Raw genomic sequence first — 9740 nt, 5'->3', positions numbered from 1 at the left:
GGATCATATGGTAATTCTATGTTTAACTTTTTGAGGAACTGCCAAATTTTTCCACAGTGACTACACCATGCCTTGAGCTATTTAAATGAAAAATGAATCTATTCCAAAAGCCTCATGTCCACTTGGCCTGGAAGCATGGTCTAACGTCCAGGTTCCGGAAGGCCACAGCCTCATTGGACTGTGAAATGTGGGTGCCCCATCTTAACGACAGGGTCAGTGGAGAACTGGTGGCATCCAGGAGAGGGTGACCAAGAGGGGTCATGTCAAGTAAAAGTGGTTGATGGGAATTCCCTGGCGGTCCGGTGGTTAGGACTCCTCGCTTTCACTGCTGAGGGCTTGGGTTCAGTCCCTGGTCGGGGAACTATGATCCCCCAAGCCGCACAGCTCGGCCAAAAAAAAAAGTAAAAGTGATTGAAGGGACTGGGTGTTTGGCCTGGAGAAGAACAGGTGTTCCTCTCCACAAGGAGCTGTCTCCAGGCATGTGAAAGGCTGTGACATGGGAGAGTGGACAGGTCTTTCTGTAGCCATGGAGGGAGAAGGGGGCTGGGAGAAACCCACCAGGAGACCAACTTTGGCTGAACAATGCTCTGAGGGCCGGAGCCCACTGTGGCAGCAGTGCCCACACCCTGGGCAGTGGCGGCAGGTGGAAGAGGGGATTCCTGGGATGGGTCATCACTAAGGCTCCATGAACTTGGAAGGCCAGGGAAGAAGACAGCACAGAGCAGCAGCTCCCACTTCCTGGGCTTCTTTCATTGTGGTTGTTCTGCCTTTGAACAAATGGGAAGGTTGAGCTGGGAGGATTTTTTGCAATTGAAAAAATCACACACTTTCCTTTTTACACAGGAAATCAGGAAGCACACAGTCTCGATACAAATGTAATTGCTGGATTATGGATTTTGCTTTGATAAATTTAAACAATCAAAATAAACTACTGACGAAGAGTCATCTTATTTGAATGGTTTCTCTAGGAGCTGGAGGTGCAGAAGGAAATGGTATCAAAGATAAGAGTTTTGAGACTGAAAACTGCTTACTCGGATATCCTTATGGCTTTGGACACCTCTACGGGTGCCTCAATAAATAAAACCTGAGCACACAGATGCAGCATCTTGAGGATGCATTTCTTCTTTAACCAGATTCACAGTACCTCTTTGCTTCTCAGCCTTATTTCATTTTTAATTGTTTTCTGAGTCCTTTTTATGTCTTACAAAAGTAACGCACTAATACAATAGTTACTAGTGCTGTCTAGCAAATATTTCTGGTTTTCCTCTGGGGCGTGTTGGGCATTGCTATTCCCCACTCCCTTAAAAGTACGTGTGGCCATGTGATTTGCTTTGACCAATAAAATGAGAGAGGCAACCTGGGTCACTTCAAGGTGGGAACTTTAAGGGCCTGTGTGCAATTTTCACATCATTCTTTCCTTGCTGCTGCCCGGCAGCCTGCAACACTCCACGTGGTGGTGGCTGCGTAAGCCTGGGTCCCTGAGTGAAGATGATGAGAACAGGTCCCCAGCTTACCCTCAACAGACACGGAGCCTGAAGGAGAAAGAAACTTTTGGAACAGCCCTCCATGAACTGCAGCCTTAATAAGAAATAAACCTTTGCTGTTTTAAGCCACTGAGACCTGGAGTTTGTTACCATAGCATAATTAGCTTGTTAGAAAAATCCTTCAACAAATATGTACGTGCCAAGGTGCTGTCAGTATAGCTGGGACGAAGAAAGCCATCAATAAGCCACCAAGCCCCGCTTATCAGAGAGCCATTTCCTAGCAGGGAAGATAACCATTAAATAATGAATTGTACAATTCACCATTCAATTGTAAAAGTGTGGCGAAGTACAGGGCCCTGAAGAGTGTGTACAGCAAATGATCTAATTTGGCCCTGGGTGGGTCAGGGAGACTTTTCTTGGAGGATATAAGGCTGGGATCTAAAGATTGACAGGAGTTACCTGGGTGAAAGCGAGAACAGTGTTCCAGGCAGAAGGAAAGCGGGAGCAAAATCCCTGAGGCAGAAGGGAGCTTGAGCAGCAGGGATGCTGAGAACAGGCCAGAGAATTGCTGGGAGGCAGGGAGACAGGGGCCTGGCCACGCAGGGTCTTTGGGCCACGGTGGGAAGTTTGGTCTTATCCCACGAGCGACGGGGTAGCCACGGGACTGTTCGAAGCAGAAGAATAATGTGAGCTTAACTGTATTTTTATTTTTATTTATTATTATTATTATTATTTTGCAGCACGCGGGCCTCTCACCGCTGTGGCCTCTCCCGTTGCGGAGCACAGGCTCCGGACGCGCAGGCTCACGGCCATGGCTCACGGGCCCAGCCGCTCCGCGGCAAGTGGGATCTTCTCGGACCGGGGCACGAACCCACGTCCCCTGCATCGGCAGGCGGACTCTCAACCACTGCGCCACCAGGGAAGCCCTTAATTGTATTTTTAAAGAGCAGTGGCTAACACCGGATTTGTGTGTGGTAAGAAATGTCAGATGGGGAGAAAATCAATCCCTACTTGGCCCTGACCCGCAAGACAAAACACGGATGCAGCCCCCAAACCCAGCAGCTGTGGCTCTACCTGCAAGTGGGCCCAGACTCCAGGAGCCTCGGGCCACTGCAGTGACCCTGCTGCAAGCAGGCGGCGTCTCGGGCTGTCGCGGCTCAGGGACACATGCTGCATCCTCCCACCACCAGGGGGCGATGAGGAGACGAGGGCTACAGCCTGTCGGGCGGGGCGCAGACCGGGATTCTGACACCAGCAGGCTTTGGTTTGTGCGCCACGGAAGCCCCCGTCCCTCCCTTCTACATTTACTCTCATCTCCTATTTGGTATATCTCCTGAGACCAAGAGGGTCCCTTGTCCAACAGATCATGGTCCGTGTTCCCATTCCCCATCCTCTCTGACATCTCTGCAGCGTGCAGCCCCACAGACTCCCTTTCTTCCAGGTTTCCTCTCTCTTCTCGTTCTCCGACTCCATCTGTAACCGTTCCTCTTCTTCCTTCTGCTGCTAAATCAAAGGAGGCGGTCCGCAAGGTTCCCAACTCGCTGCTCCTTTCTTACCTCCGCACTATCCTGACAAGCTCTCGGTCCCAACCACGCGCTTGCACTGAAGTTGCAAACGTCTAAACCTACACCTCTGGCTAGCCGCTCTCTTCTGAGCCCTGGTCCCCAAATCCCGAGTGCCTGCAGGGCATCTCCCTGAGTTTTCCACGCCACCTCACGTCCCCAGGGCGAAGGTCTGATTCACCTAGCTCATGTTTTACAGCCAGGAGACCAACCCTGGTGCAATCACGGAGGGTGGGACGTAGTGGGTGGGAAGGGGGCGAAAGAGGTAGAGAGCACAGCCAACGTGGGGAGGCAAGGGGAGAACCAACATACAAACAGAGACCACAGGAAGAGGAGAAGTAAAACAGATATAGAAGTACAGGCAGAGCTAGAAGGAGAGCCAGGAGCGACAGTGTCAAAGAAGCCCAGACAGAAGAGTCTTGAGAAGAAGGGAATGGACGCAAACAGGCTTTGGCAATTACCAAATTCCATCCATTCAAAGGCACTTCCCCACCCCCACCCCCACATTTGAACACAATGTGTCATACAACTGGCGGTGAGTCTCCCACCCCACCCCACCCCGCCCTGCCCCGCCCCTGCCTTGTTCTTAGTTGTACAGAAAATGATAGCATGGTTTGCAATCCTTGGAATTTTAGAATTAATGGAACAATGACATTTATCAAGCAATTTAGCTGGAGTTGTGGAGGCAGAAGTCTGGATGTAATGGGTTGAAAAGAGGACATTCCACAAAACAACTGGGTCAATGGAATTCCCTGGTGGTGCAGTGGTTGAGAGTCCACCTGCCAAGGCAGGGGACACCGGTTCGAGCCCAGTTCCGGGAAGATCCCACATGCCACGGAGCAACTAAGCCCATGCGCCACAACTACTGAGCCTACGCTCTAGAGCCCACAAGCCACAACTACTGAAGCCCACGTGCCTAAAGCCCGTGCTCCACATCAAGAGAAGCCACTGCAATGAGAAGCCCACGCACTGCAACCATGAGTAGCCCCCGCTCGCCGCAACTAGAGAAAGCCCACGTGCAGCAACGAAGACCCAACGCAGCCAAAAAAAAGGGAACATCGAGGAGTTCCATGGCCTAGTGGTTAGGATTCCGGGCTTTCACTGTCATGGCCTGGGTTCAGTCCCTGGTTGAGGAACTGAGATCCTGCAAGTGGATCGGAGCAGCCAAAAAAAAAACAACAAAAAAGTCAATGTCATAAAAGACACCCCCCCACACCGCAAAAGGGAGGAAACTGTTTTAGATTAACAGAGACTACAGAGACACGATAGCTAAACACAATATGTGATCCTTGATTAGATCACCGATCAAAACCTCATCCAGCTAACTGGGATAATTAGGAAAAAACGAAAACGGACTGTATTGATGTCAATTTCTTGACCATGAAAATCCTATTGTTATAAATGAGAATGTCCTTGTTCTCAGGAGCTAAACTATTTAGTAATGAAGGATAATGATGTATGCAACTTACTTTAAAATAGTTCAGGAAAGAAAAGTGTATGTACATGTGTATGTATATATACACTTTTACATACTTTAACATTTTGCCACATTTGCTAGGCATGTAAAATACACATAGATGCATATATACTACATATACATTATATGTATATGCTGCTTTATGTAGAGATCCACAACTTAACAGTTTTTCACATTTACTTACTCTGATTATCTGTATATAAGAAATATATATGTAGATATACATATGTTTACATGTATGTATGTATTTGTATTATATATATAATATATACACTTATTATATGTGTATACACACACATACACGACAAAACTTTAGTTCCCAAATCTAGGTCAATCGTTCTCAACTGGGGATGACTTTGCCTCCCAGATTTGACCATGTCTGGAGATGTTTGTGTCTGTCTCAGTTGCGGGGGTGCTACCAGCATCTGGTAGGTAGAGACCAGGGATGCTGCTAAATATCCCACAATGCCCAGGACAGGCTCCCACAATAACGATTTATCCAGCAGCCCAAAATGTGAATAGTGCCATGGTTGAGAACCCTGGTCTAGGTAAAGGGCCTGGGTGTCATTACACTTTCTTTCAACCTTTTGGTAAGCTTGCAATTTAAAAAAAATACAAAGTTGATGTAAAAAAAAAAAGTGAGAGAGGAAGAATATGTGACAGAAAGGCAAGGAAGTGAAGAAAAAAGTGTAAGCAGATTCTTTCCAGGATCTTGTCTATAAAGGGATGGATTACAGCTGGAGGGAAAGAAAGAAGGCACTCCTGTCCACCACACTGCCAGTCCCGCCATGAAGAGTCACCCTACATGTCCTGCTTATAGCACCTGACCAGCAGACCTGCACCATCCTCAGGCACAGAGGTCAGACCAGTGGGAGACGCCAACCCCTGACAGCTCATCCACTGGCTATTACCACAGAGCCTGGTCTATGGTAAGACGAGGTGGATCTCTGATTCTCTCACCTGTAAAGACCCCAAAAACGAGGCACTTAGGAGGCTAACGCTTGGAGGAAGCATAGAAAGAGACCACGGGGTAGAGCTGGAGTCACAGGGCTCACAAGCTGAGGTTGTAGAAAAACAGAAACCTAGAGTAAGCAGGACCTAAGAAGCTGAGAAAAGACGTGTGCAGCACTGAGGGGGTGGGGGACGGGGGGACAGAGGTCAGCAGCTGGTAGAATCACTACAGCGGCACAGGAGTGAGGATCACCGCCAGCTGCTGAGCTCCCTGACTCTGCCTGAATCCTGGCCCCCGAGGGTCCCGCTGGACCCGCAGGTTCTCATCTCACGTCTCCCTGGTCTCTGTGCCCTTGTTCAGTTCCTGTGACCTGTCATGCTCCCCCGCTGCCTTTGCAGAGGCTCTGCCCCCTGCCTAATTTAGTCCTAGTTAACGCCTTCCTAGGACAGATCCAGGTTTTGTGGCACCCTCTTTAAGAAAAAACAACAGCCAGAATACAAGATCAATAGGGCTTCACCAGCTCTCCCTGACACCACCTCTTCCAGTCTCAACTCTAGCATCACTTCCTTGGTTACATCTACTTGCCCTCTCTCCCTCCTCCACTAGGTCAAATCCCTCCATATGTAATTCTGTGCTGTACAACCCAATGGCCACTGATTACATGAGGCTATTTAAATTGAAATGAATTACAAGTAAATCAAATAAAATATCCAGCTCTTTAGTCTGCACTGGCCATATTTCCCATGCTCAAGAGCCACAGGTGTGGGTGGCCATAGTGCTGGACAGAACGAATATAGAACATTCCCATCATTGCAGAAAATTCTGTCAAACAGTGCTGGTCCACATTGTCATAGCACTAACCAGTGACTATTCACCCCCGTCCACCTCAAGGCTGAGCCCCATCACACGTCTGTTGGTCTGACTGCTGTCACTCCAGTGCCTGGCACATAGCAGGTCCTCCATAAACATTCATTAAATGATTTGATGACTGTGCCATTCTTACGGTTACAGGCATCTCCTTTCAAACCCCGTTTCCAGACTATGGTGAGCCCCCATCTCTGCTTTTTAAGGTGGGGGAGCCCTTCCTTTTCTAGGCTGAGGGAAAGGAACTGGCAGAGAGGGAGAGCATGAAAGTACAGGAGGAAGACTTGTCCTAAAACAAAAATACACACTCTCCCACATATGGAGATATATTCACATCACAACGTAAGAAAAAGCCCAAGAATATACCAAATATGCCAAAGTGTTGGTAGAGCTTATCTCCAAATGGGTTAATTGGGGTGAATCTAATTACCTTCTTTGTGATGTTTGTTCTTGCAGAGTGTTCCCTGTGTACGTTATTAAAGGGATAATTAAGTAAACTCTACACCCAAAAATGGAAGGGAAGGGATTCAGAAGCCTAGTGGAAGTAAGTCCAAACATGCAGTCTTCCCCGAGGACTATGTGAGGGTGGACAGAAGGTTGAAGGGAACTATTCAGCCCTGAGAGCCTCTGATTCCCCATGAAGGGGAAGAGGAGGTGAAGGATGAGGCTGGATAAGTGCCTGGGACTAGAGCTGTGGTCTCCCTTCTAGCCCCGAGTCTAGTGCCTGCCAGATGGGGCTGCTGAAAACACGTTGTTGAAGGATGAAACGAAGAATAAAAAGAGGATGGAGAAAAGGCCACTGTTCTGGGCACCTGTCCTGGCAACTGGTACCCACCCTCACCTCCTTATCTCCCAGGCTTTTTGGACCTTTGCTAGCTAGCTGTCATCAACTTGTTAAAAATGAGATATAATTCACATACCATAGAATTCACTATTTTAAAATGTACAATTCAGTAATTTTTAGCATATTCACAATGTTGTGCAACCGTCACCACTGTCAATTCCAGAACACTTTCATAAGCCAAAGAGGAACCCCTACCCATTAGCAGTCACTTCCTATTTCCCTCTCCCCCTGACAATCATTTATCTACTTTCTGACTCTATGGATTTGCCTATTTGGGACAGTTCACATGGAAAGAATTACACAAGATGTGGCCTTTTGTGTCTGGCATATCTCACTTAACACAAGGATTTCAAGGTTCATTCACGTTGAAGCAGGTATCAGAATGTCATTCCTTTTATTTTTTATTTTTAAAAATATTTATTTATTTATTTGGTTGCACTGGGTCTTAGTTGCAGCTCCCTGGCTCCTTGGTTGCAGCTCACTGGCTCCTTAGTTGCAGCACGCGGGGTTCTTAGTTGTACCATGCGAACTCTTAGCTGTGGCATGTGTGTGGGATCTAGTTCCCTGACCAGGGATCAAACCTGGGCGCCCTGCATTGGGAGCGTGGAGTCTTAACCACTGTGCCACCAGGGAAGTCTGTCATTCCTTTTAATGGCCAAGTAACATTCCACTGTATGGACAGACCGCATTTTGTCTAGCCATTGTTAATGGACATTTGGGTTGTTTTCACTTTGGGGCTATGATGACTAATGCTGTTATGAATGTTTATGTACAAGTTTTTGTGTGAATGTATATTTTCAATTCTCTTGGGCACATACGTAGGAGTGGAATTGCTGGGTATATGGTTTATAGTAACTCTACCTATAACATTTTAAGGAACTGCCTAAGTGTTTTCTACAGCAGCTGCACCATTTTAAATTTCCATCAGAAACGGACAAGGGTCACATTTTCTCCACATCCTCACCTACACTTGTTATTGTCCTTCTCTTTAATTGTCATCAATTTTGCAAGGGGCACTGCCATTCTAAAAAATGCCCTCTCTTGGGAATTCCCTGGCGGTTCAGAGGTTAGGATTCTGGGCTTTGACTGCACAGAGGGCCCAGGTTCAATCCCTGGCCGGGGAGCTAAGATTCCCACAAGCTGCGTGGCTCTTGGTCCTCTCTCCACAGGCACTGCCAAATCCTCCTTCCTGCTCTGGGGACATTGTGCTTGTCCCTGTAGTCACTGCTCATGGGGTGCTGCCTCCTCCCCCCACACTTGAGCAGAGCCTTCCTCACAGCAAGGATGCTTCCTCCACAGACCACGTGTGGCCTGTGTGTGGACTTTCCCATCATGGATCCTTTCCCACACTCCCCTTTGAGTCCTCATCCACAGGAAGGATCAGGATCCTGGCCGATTTGAGTTTGGCGAAATAAAAATAGCAGTGTTCAAGGACCTATTTTATCATCAGAGGCGCTCCAGGTGTCCTAGAAGGGCGGTCCCACCCTCCTCTTAATCACCTTCATCAACTGTATGATGCTTTATCGAAGTTGAAATAGAAATGTAGCTGCTGTCACAATGGAACCTGGGCGTCAGCCCCCTTCACCAGGCTGGGAGCACCTGAAGGGTAGGAACCCTGTCTTATCCTCCTAATGCCAAGCATAGGAGATACTCAATAAATTGTTAAAACGAGATAATTTTGTTGAAGAAAGTTTTAAATGGAATATTTCACCAAAAAAATTGAATTTCTCTTGAAGTAAAATGTGCCACAACTTTTATATGGCTTGCGTGTGATAGTTCATGTCATATACACTCACTATACCACCACCATAGTTATTTAATTCAAAATTCCTAACAGCTTCTCAGAACCCCAGCGTTGCAATGAGGACAGTACTAAATAGTCTTTAGCCACTCTAAAACCTGGGTGGAGACCCTGAGTGCACAGCGCCCCATCCAATCAGGTCAGTACTTCTTCTATTCCAATGCTTACAGTCCTTTCTGCTCATCATTTAACCATCGCAAAAGAAGAAGGCATTGCCACCTCCAGATGATCTCCTAAGCCTGTAAAAGTCTGCTGACTGGCATGTCTGTCCTCCCCTCAGCGATGTTATCCTAATGTGGACAAGATCAGAAGGCAGCAATGCAGATGCCACTTCCCCAACGTTCCCATAAATATAACTGCTCAGACATGAGCTCCTGAACCCAGACAGGTGAGGCAGAGGAGGGCCTTAGACATCCTACACGTTCAGAGATTCGTCAAGTCTTTCAGCATCTGGTGTGGCAGCATGAACTAGAGCAGTATCTCCAAGAGTCTGGTCCAGCAGCAGCGCAACCTGGGAGTTTACCAGAAACACAAATTCTTGAACACCGCTCTTCCTACTGGGTAGGGCCCAGCAATCTGCGCTTTCAGGAGTCCTCGTGTGACCACGGTGCACACCCAGGTTTGAGAAGGACTGGACTAAAGGTGGTGTGTCCACAAACAGAAACCGCTCGGATCCAGCCCAGCAATCTCAGCAGAGTGGGAAGGTGGCCCTGTTTCCCAGGCCTGTAGACAGAACGGAAAAGGTCCCTTCAGGTT

This window comes from Hyperoodon ampullatus (genome assembly GCF_949752795.1).
Source record: "Hyperoodon ampullatus genome assembly, chromosome: 9".
Lineage (NCBI taxonomy): Eukaryota > Metazoa > Chordata > Mammalia > Artiodactyla > Ziphiidae > Hyperoodon > Hyperoodon ampullatus.
The sequence above is the reverse complement of the archived record's forward strand: the minus strand, read 5'-3'. Positions refer to the sequence as shown.